The following is an 11,052-nucleotide window of genomic DNA, read 5'->3' as shown; positions in this document are numbered from 1 at the left end:
TTCTTGCACTTCAGGGAATATTTGGAGGGAGACTTGTCCATGTCATGCAAACTAGAATACAGCTGCACAATCTCAGCTGTTTCTGTGGCTGACAAAGCAGTTATTGTGCGGTTGAGGTTCACAAGGTACTCCAACCGCTTCCCAGCCAGGAAAACCTCTTGAATCACATCGGTTATCCTGAAAAATGAAAAACAACCATTTAAAACATAAGTTACTATGTACTTAATAGTCCTCTTAGGGGGATTTATCTTGGGTGCAATGTTGCTGCATTTAACAAATGTCATCCTACTTTAAACAGAGTATGTAGACATGTGACACAGTCACATTAGTCATTATTACAAGAAAGCCATACTGTGTTTGGGTTCCAAATGTTTACTGGTAATGTTGGAATGCCATCTGGTTTACAGAATGTATGCTGCTAGTGACATTGGCAATGCATCACGCTGTGTATACAGTGTACAGTGTTGGGCAAGTTACTTCTAAAATGTAACACATTATAGATTAGTTACTGTCATTTAAGAATAATTAGTTATATTACAATATTTTTGTCTCTGAATTGTAATGCTTTACACTACTTTTGCGTTACTCTTGAGTTACTTTCACTGCTGTTTAATGGACGCATTATTCTGATAGTAAGATGTGTCTGCGTAAGATGCGCAGAGTTATCCGCGGATCAGGTGGGTCTAAGTTGTGCTGAATGTTTCTCAGCGTTGCAATGTACGTTACTGAGATTATAACGGCAGCGTTTGGGGTGTGCAACGTGATGCGTTATATTACTGCGTTACAGCAAAAAGCAATACGTTACTGTAATTGTGTTACAATTTAAATATGAATAGCCTACATTTGAGCATAAAAAATGAGAGAAGATTGACAGCCGTAGTACATATATTCAAGTGCTATTCAGTGAAAAGCAGGGCATAACACAAGCGGAGCAGAGCCACAGAATGATACATAAAGTCATTAGTCTCATTACCTGGGCTGATGTGCTGGGTCTACTAGAGGAATTGTCCTCAGCAGGTAGACTACTGGCTGGACTGACAGGACTGCAAGAGACACCGCTTACATCGAAATTGGTGTCCTGGGAATTTGTGAGAGAGAGAGAGAGAGAGAGAGAGAGAGAGAGAGAGAGAGAGTTATGAGAAACAAATATTCTTTTGATAATTAAATTGCCTTTGTACAAAATGTATTGCTGCATAAGCATGCAAAACTAATTGAGATCACAACACATCATTCATAGTATATACAAATTAATAACTTTTCCTGTAGAATTTCAATGACAGATGATCAGGAAATGGTCAGATTACCGGAGATGATGTGTTGGGAGAGTCGTCAGTTGGAAATGGACTGAGGCGGTAAAATGTCCAGCTGATCATCACACTGGGTAGCTTCAGGTGGGCTCTCAATGAGGATGTCAGCTGCATCACTTATCGTGACCTCAAGACACTGCTCCTCCTGAACTTCTACCTGCAGGTCTGGCAGAATGATGCCAAGTTCGCTGTGCCGTTGTGGATCCAGCAGGTCTCCTTTGTCAGACTGAGCCAGCAAATACTCCACAGCAATACGCTCACCTGCCATAAAGAATCATTATAAGGAAAAAACTTTTTTATTCAGAATTGACAGATTGCCACTGTAATGGGTGAGAGAAGACAGGTGAAGGTTTATATGTTGAATTTATAAAAGTGTAGTCACAAGGAAAATGCTTTCTCCTGTAGTATCTTACCAGTGGGTCCAACATCTGAAGACATCCAGGACCTTGTCTCCCTTTTGTGACCCAGAGCCAAGTCTGGTGTAGAGTTCAACACCAGGTGGATCTTGGATGCGTGGCAAGTGCTTCTGTTGCACCTCCCACACATGTGTCATGCTCTCAGGGTTGATCAGGCATAAACCTGATGTGTCAGTCAGTGCCCACATAGAGTTCAGAAATCCTTGGATGAGGCTGCGTATTTCCTCAACCCCACAAGTTTTCCTTTTGCAGTGCTTGGCAAGTTCACTGGAGCTGATGTTGGCCAGAACTTGCGCTTCCATGGGAGCATGACCACGTGCTTTTTTTAAGCTCTGACCTCTTGGCATCCTTGAGACAAGAGATGTCATCCTGATCCCACTCAAAGATACAGCTTGACAACTTGGAGCAGAAGGTGCCATGCAGAGGATGGTGTTTTGTTGTGAGACCAGCAATGAATCGCCTCATAAAGTGGAAAATATCCAGTCGCAGCAGTGGTCTTCCACGGTTGAAACTAGGTGTGGCAGTATGCCCGCATGCCCGCTGGTAAGTATACGGCACGCACTGAACCTTAAAAGGAGGTCTCCTCACCTGGGCTGACCCTTTTGCCCGCCTCTCACGTCACACGTGTGTGGAAGCAGGGCTTGGGAGCGGCGCACGCGTCCACCCGGCCTGAGCTGCTCAAAACTCAAACAGATCACGGTTTAGGCCCTAAGCCCGGTGATCTGCACCCATCTTGCGTGTTCCATCGGTGAGTACAGAGAAAATAAACCGCACTTTCATTCATCATCTCGTGTGTAATCGTTGCGTCTTGGTCTGTAGACATCTGGCACATTGGTGCATACACGAGTCAACAGTGGTATCTCCCAGCTCCAGTGCGCAGCGTGCATGCACAGCACGGGTGCGCGGGGTTCAGCACTGTATTCCCCAACCTGGTTCATTGTCCATTCTAAAATTGGTAAGCGTTTTTGTTGTTTTTTAATGTGCATTATTGGTTTTCGCAGTCCATAAAGTGTATGCCATCTGGTTTACAGAATGTATGCTGCTAGTGACATTGGCAATGCATCACGCTGTGTATACAGTGTACAGTGTTGGGCAAGTTACTTCTAAAATGTAACACATTATAGATTAGTTACTGTCATTTAAGAATAATTAGTTATATTACAATATTTTTGTCTCTGAATTGTAATGCTTTACACTACTTTTGCGTTACTCTTGAGTTACTTTCACTGCTGTTTAATGGACGCATTATTCTGATAGTAAGATGTGTCTGCGTAAGATGCGCAGAGTTATCCGCGGATCAGGTGGGTCTAAGTTGTGCTGAAATGTTTCTCAGCGTTGCAATGTACGTTACTGAGATTATAACGGCAGCGTTTGGGGTGTGCAACGTGATGCGTTATATTACTAACCCAAGTTCACTGGAGCTGATGTTGGCCAGAACTTGCGCTTCCATGGGAGCATGACCACGTGCTTTTTTTAAGCTCTGACCTCTTGGCATCCTTGAGACAAGAGATGTCATCCTGATCCCACTCAAAGATACAGCTTGACAACTTGGAGCAGAAGGTGCCATGCAGAGGATGGTGTTTTGTTGTGAGACCAGCAATGAATCGCCTCATAAAGTGGAAAATATCCAGTCGCAGCAGTGGTCTTCCACGGTTGAAACTAGGTGTGGCAGTATGCCCGCATGCCCGCTGGTAAGTATACGGCACGCACTGAAACCTTAAAAGGAGGTCTCCTCACCTGGGCTGACCCTTTTGCCCGCCTCTCACGTCACACGTGTGTGGAAGCAGGGCTTGGGAGCGGCGCACGCGTCCACCCGGCCTGAGCTGCTCAAAACTCAAACAGATCACGGTTTAGGCCCTAAGCCCGGTGATCTGCACCCATCTTGCGTGTTCCATCGGTGAGTACAGAGAAAATAAACCGCACTTTCATTCATCATCTCGTGTGTAATCGTTGCGTCTTGGTCTGTAGACATCTGGCACATTGGTGCATACACGAGTCAACAGTGGTATCTCCCAGCTCCAGTGCGCAGCGTGCATGCACAGCACGGGTGCGCGGGGTTCAGCACTGTATTCCCCAACCTGGTTCATTGTCCATTCTAAAATTGGTAAGCGTTTTTGTTGTTTTTTAATGTGCATTATTGGTTTTCGCAGTCCATAAAGTGTAATTTTTATTACTTGTAGCATGTGGTGGCTAGGCTGAGGCCTTAGTTGGCGCGCGCTCGTCTCCAGCGCGTGTGTGCGCATTCATTCTCAACTGCGGTGTGTATTTCTCTTTCTTCTTTCTCTTTCTTGCTACATATGACTGGGACATTCCTTACATTATATTGTTTTCCAATTTATAGGCATTGACGTTGAACTTTTCCTCGCGGGTTTCCCCTTCTTTGATGGTCCTTACAAGTCTGACGGCCTTCTTTCTTCTCATAATCCACCAAAGTAACTTCACGTCTCAGCCTATCAGCTCATCATCCGGGTGGGATGCATAAACTGAGAATAGACTAACGGGTAGGACTGATTGTACCCATACTGGAACAGTTTTGCTGCTGCTGTTATTGGGACTGATATAGTCTACAGGTATTTGTTCTGTTAATACCTCATGTGGTTTTATGTGAATGGATGATTGTGTGTGTGTGAGGCCTATGTTTTATGCATTTAAAATCGATGAAGTATATTTTGGCAAACTGAAAATTATAAATAAAGCTTTATATTTGTGGATGCATGTCTCTGTTCCCTCAGTTCTAGGATCTGTTACACTGTCCTGTAGGATAGTGTTGGCGTAGTTGTTCTTGCTTATGTGGTTCCCTAATAAAGGTATTTTTAGTTCTTTTCAGTTGTAGGGACCTAATTCTAGTTTTGTTTATATAGAACCCCACCCTCGAGTCGCTAAATAGGCAAGAACTGGGGGTGCACCTGTACAAATGAACAATGATATGACAATCATGAAAGGATGAACACATCATGAGAACATATCATGTAGAAAGAAGTACCTCATTCCAACAACTTGAATCCTTGTTTAATTTGGGAATATATTTTAATATATATTGCTTAACTACATCAAGTTAAGCATGTTGGTAAGTTTAATTTTGTGCCTGTAATAAATATTACATTACAACACAAACTTTAAGAAGGTAGTTTTAATGGTCACAATCCAACAGGGTTGTAAAATGAAACATGGTTTGTAACTCCCTTCCGCTACATAGAAGAGAATATAGAGTATACAAAAAAATCATAGAACAGTAAAACAGAAGGAAACTACAGATGCTGGTCATATAATTAGAATATCATCAAAAAGTTGATTTATTTCAGTAATTCGATTCAAAAAGTGAAACTTGGATATTATATTCATTCATTACACACAGACTGATATATCATACGTTTATTGTTTATTTAATTTAATTATGATGAGTAAAACTGACAACTAATGAAAATCCCCAATTCAGTACCCCCCGAAAATTAAATATATATAATATTACTTAAGACCAATACAAAAAAAGGATTTTTAGAAATGTTGGCCAACTGAAAAGTATGAACATGAAAGGTATGAGCATGTACAGCACTCAATACTTAGTTGGGCCTCCTTTTGCCTGAATTACTGCAGCAATGCAGCGTGGTATGGAGTCGATCAGTCTGTGGCACTGCTCAGGTGTTATGAGAGCCCAGGTTGCTCTGATAGTGGCCTTCAGCTCTTCTGCATTGGGTTGGGTCTGGCGTATCGCATCTTCCTCTTCACAATACCCCATAGATTTTCTATAGGGTTAAGGTCAGGCAAGTTTGCTGGCCAATTAAGAACAGGGATACCATGGTCCTTAAACCAGGTACTGGTAGCTTTGGCACTGTGTGAAGGTGCCAATTACTGCTGGTAAATGAAATCTGCATCTCCATAAAGTTAGTCAGCAACAGGAAGCATGAAGTGCTCTAAAACTTCCTGGTAGACGGCTGCTTGACCTTGGACCTCAGAAAACACAGTGGACCAACACCAGCAGATGACATGGCACTGACTCCAGCTGCAGTCCACTCTTTGTGAATCTCCCCCACATTTTTGAAAGGGTTTTGTTTCACAATCCTCTCCAGGGTGCGGTTATCCCTTTTGCTTGTACACTTTTTTCTACCACATCTTTTCTTTCCCTTTGCCTCTCTATTAATGTGCTTGGACACAGAGCTCTGTGAACAGCCAGCCTCTTTAGCAACAACCTTTTGTGTCTTGCCCTCCTTGTGCAAGGTGTCAGTGGTCACCTTTTGGACAGCTGTCAAGTCAGCAGTCTTCCCCATGATTGTGTAGCCTACAGAACTAGACTGAGAGACAATTTAAAGGCCTTTGCAAGTGTTTTGAGTTAATTAGCTGATTAGAGTGTTGCATGCCAGCACTGGAGCTACTTTGTGCCACTGGGCCTGCCTGCTGTGATCCCTGCACTGTATCTGCTCTTTGCCTCACCTGTCTGGTCCCCTGACTGTGAAAAAGTTAACTTTTTCCCTTAGTCTAAAAATAGGTTTAAAACATTATTGTTAACAATTTAAATTCATTCCAAACACAACTAATGTGATATTTAATGCATTTTCTTGTGTACATTTTAAAAAATTTCCTATTGAAAAAGCCAAAAAATAACACAATGGCTTACGGCAACTGCCACAGAACTAAGATTTCAAAATTTAGTATAATCATCACTTTATACCTTATGATATCCACAACTGCAGGGGATTTTTCTCCCGAAGATGTCATAATACTGGACTTGGTATTAGGCATTTGAGTCAATGGACAGGCGTCAATCCGCTGTATGACAGCCTTCCATTTCCCCGGCCACTTATCTGTGGTAAACTTGTATTTCCCCTGGGCATACTGGTACATGATACTTGTCCAGTATCCGTCGGGTTTGCCTGTCTTCGTCATTTCTGCAAATATCAGGGTACGTGTCAGGGAAAACACTGAGATATTGAGAGGTTGAATAAGACCATGCGTACTCTTGATATGACTCATGCACGCTCGTCTCATTCAATTTCAATGAGTGTTATATCTCAAATCATGAATCATCATAGGGTGATGATTTGGTAATAAAAACATATTTAAATTTTTATGTGAAAAGGCCATCCACTTTAGTGACATCAAGACAACAACACTAGAATGAATGAAAACAATTCCATAATGAATAAACAGGGTGAGTTACATCACATTGATTAAGAATGTGAAAATATGAATGTTTCATTTTCATATTTTGCCATGCTTTAGGTGTCCACCCTGTCATCTTGATATTTGGGGAAAATGGGGAAGGGGCAATACTGTAATATGCAAATAAAGAAATGCATACAAAATACATTTAGTTTACAAATAAAATATTGAATGTATTTATAGTTTGAAGCAAACAAATAATGTTAACTCTGTTTAGAAAAGGGACATACCTTTCAGAAAATACTGGCCCATAACAATTAAAAAAATGTGTGGGAGCCAGACATAAGACATAAAGCGAATGGAAAATTAACACCAAAATGTGTGGGTATTGTGAGGGCTACAGGGCACTCTGTGGTGATATTGACCCATATCACAATATTAACTGTCGACCGGAGATTTTTTGCTCTGCTTTCCTCTTTTTTCTGACCTTACGTGCTGACGCAGTCAGAGACGGCGCTTAAAGTCACGTGACATGTTTCCCTTTTCCCCATTGGTTTTGCCCCATGTTAGGACTTGGTAGGTAAACTGTTGGCAACATTGTCTGTTGTTACCTGCATTTTTCAATCGCGGTCACCTTCCAGAGTCTTTTACATAGGCCTGGAAAGGTGTGGCATGGAGGGGAGGTGGGTCAAGTTGTTCCTATTTAAAGGTTGTATGACATGATTATTGGTGAAGAGGAGGACACAGGTGATCAGCTTACAGGGGAATTAGCTCTAATGGCATAGGCCACTTGTATGGACAAGTGGCAAAGAGGCATGATGACACAATGGCGAATAACTCTTAAATGGTTGTACGACATGATCAATGAGGAGAAGGAAGAGAGATGTGGAGCCACATATATTGATCAATATACATGGGAATTAGCTGCAATGGCATAGTTGACAGTTTGGAAGGCATGGCATTGAGGGAAGGGGAAGGAGATGTGTTTGGCTTTTGTTGATTTTCACAGTGGAATTAGCTCAAATGGTCAGCATGCAAGATCAATGTACGCGTTCTCTTTAGTTTCCTTTGTGTGTCTTCTGTGTTATTGATCAAAGGAAAAGATTACTGATTAAACCTCTTAACATTCCAACGGCCCTCCTGTCAAGCCCTGGTGGCAGCTGAGTGGAACGGTAGACAAACTGAGGCATGGACCCAAAATGCAGACCAGCAAGGCTGGATCAATTGGCAGGTATGTATAAACAAAAGGCAAGGTAATCCAGATACAAGGGTAATGTCCAACTATGGCAGGGTAATCCAGGGACAAAGGAACAATCCAGAAATCCAGGGGAAAACAGAGCACAAGACAGAACCCTCAACATTAGACTAGAGAGACTAGAGTCCAACAGAAGGGGGCAAACAGGGATGGGGGTGGACAGGGCAGAACAGAGGGAACAGGGATAGACAGGGAGACTCTAGCAGATGGCCAGAGGGCAGAGCAGGGGAACCAGAGGCTTCAGGAGGGTGGCCCGAGGACAGGGCAGGCATGGGAGACTTCCCGGGGACAGAAATGTTCAGGAGGTCGACCCGGAGGTTGACCCAACAGGCCATGCAGATCAGGGAGCGAAAATTCTTCAGAGGGGCGACCCGGAGGTCGACCCAATAGACAGTGCAGATCCGGGAGTTGGCAGGACGGCCAACAGTAAGGGTGGAAATTCTCTGGAGGCCGAACAGGAGGTCAGCGGCGAGGACTGGAACTCTCTGGAAGCTGGCGGTGAAGCAGCAGAACAGGGAACCATGAATAGGGCTGCAGGGCTGAGGACCGGTGACAAGGTAATGGAAACCATGGACTGGGGTGCAGGCGTTGACCGGACCACGGACTGGACATGGGGAGCTCATGTCGGCTGGACCACCAACAGAGCTGATGCCGATCGGTCCTCCAACAGGGCATGAGGAGCAGGAGTCGGCTGGTCCACCGACTGAGAATTACTGGAGGAGACGTGGCCATCACGGGACCAGGGGAAGATGGGTCCTCACTAGGGACTGACTGATTTATCGTTTTGCAGATATTATCAGCCAATATAAACTAGTTGCAGATATATCTGCATCTGCATTTATAACAGCCAATATGACTAATAAAAAAGAGAAACAGAGAGTCAGATCCTTTCATCATGTCATGAGTGTTGCATTGTTTGCCCACCAGAGGGCGTGTTTTAGCTCCTCTGTTAACAACACTGCAGCACCACAGAACAGAACATCAGCTGACCAACAACACTCACAGTTCACTGAGTTGTTAATTTGTCACGTCAATTACATGATTTGAATAATAAACACAGCCCTTATCATTTCTCCTCTCCTGAAAACATTTATACCAGACTTGCTAACCCTCCTGTTTTTCACTGCACTCTCCCGGATCATAGCAGGATGTTTCATGTTACAGTAGGTGAGTGGTGGAGGCTAACATTATGCTGACAAATGTGATTGTAGATTTATTCTGAAACAGTGCGGCACTTCTAGTGAACGGTCCTCTCATTTCTCCCTAATTTATTACTTCTAATATTTATTATAATTTACAGAAGCTAACAATGCCCGTTGCTAAATTAACCACAAAGCCAATGCCGTGTTTATCAGTGGAGGAGGGATTAAACTAGTGTTTGACGTATTCTAAATATATCTGCGAGCTGCTTGTCTCTGGTTACAGTCAGTGTGTCAGAAATGATTAAAGCAGAGCGGACTTGTGAATAAACGTGAGCTGGACAAGTATCTAACACGGCTTCCTGCCTAACAAATTTCTCTAACTCTTCTTTTGAATGTGAAACATTAGTGCAAAATCTCAAAGTTGCAGGTCCAACGCACTATTTACTTTAATGTTCATTAGTAGTAGTACTTTTCAAAACCTCAATATATTTTGTTGTACTTTTGTTCAAAGTACTATTTATCACAATAAAAAAGTTAATTTTTATACTGCATTATGTCATGGTATTTTGGTATGGTCTCAATTTAACGTTTTAGGGATAATCTGTGTTTATGTCAGGCACAATCAAGACTTCTGACGCCAGCGTGAGCAGGACGTTGATCCAGTAGCTGCAGTAGCTATAGTAGTAACTTTAAGTGTGTTTTTTTTTTTAAACTTTAACTCTTTATATAACACTAACTGTGTAAAACTTTATATATCTTAAGGATACAACTACTTTTTACGGACAACATAGTGGTGGACAACTTGTTTATTCAAGGGAGAATCTGCTTTCACTCCAAACAATGGGACGAGCGGGCATTTTCCACCACATACAGTGGATAGAAAAAGTCTACACACCCCTGTTAAAATGCTAGGTTCTTATGATGTAAAATAATAAGACAAAGATAAATCATGTCAGAACTTTTTCCACCACTGTGGATGCAGCGGCAAAAGCAAAGGAGGGGGACTCGCGCTGTTTATCAACAACAGATGGTGCAACCAGGGGCATCTTACGGTGAAGGAGATCGTGTGCAACACAGACATTGAGTTGCTGGCGGTAGGTCTCAGACCATACTGCATGCCTAGAGAGTTCTCCCAAACCATTGCTGCGGTTGTTTACGTCCCCTCCGCATGTGCACGCAGAGAACGCATGTGACGTAATCCACTCCACCATCGCGAGACTGCAAACATAATATCCAGACGCATTCATCGTCATCTCCAGGGATTTCAACCACGTGACACTGGACTCCACATTATCAGACTTTCACCAGTTTTTAAGCTTCCCCACTAGGAATAATAGGACACTAGACTTCCTGTATGCCAATATGAGGGAAGCTTACATTGCCACTGCTTTGCCCCGACTGGGAAAGTCTGATCATAACCTAGTCCTGCTCATGCCACAGTACAAACCACAGACCAAACGCTCCTTCAGGAAATGGTCTCCTGAGGCAGCGGAGGCTCTGAGAGGCTGCTTTGAATGTACTGACTGGAGCATCCTGCAAGAAGCACATAGTGACGACATCGAGGGGGTCACACACTGTGCACTATAGACTACCTGAACTTCTGCATGAACGTTGTGGTCCCCACCAGAACTGTACGCTGCTTCCCTAACAACAAGTCCTGGATCACCAGTAATGTCAAGGACATCCTGAACAGGAAGAAGAGGGCATTCAAGGATGGTAACAGTGATGAGCTGAAGTGCGTACAGGGGGAACTCAAGGTCCATCTGAGAGAGGCGAAGGAGGACTACAGAAGGAAGGTAGAACAGAAGCTGCAGCACAACAACATGAGGGAGGTC

Source organism: Micropterus salmoides, unplaced genomic scaffold (genome assembly GCF_014851395.1).
Source record: "Micropterus salmoides isolate LMB-PRFRI ecotype aquatic unplaced genomic scaffold, ASM1485139v1 Ms_hic_scaffold_23, whole genome shotgun sequence".
NCBI lineage: Eukaryota > Metazoa > Chordata > Actinopteri > Centrarchiformes > Centrarchidae > Micropterus > Micropterus salmoides.
The sequence above is the reverse complement of the archived record's forward strand: the minus strand, read 5'-3'. Positions refer to the sequence as shown.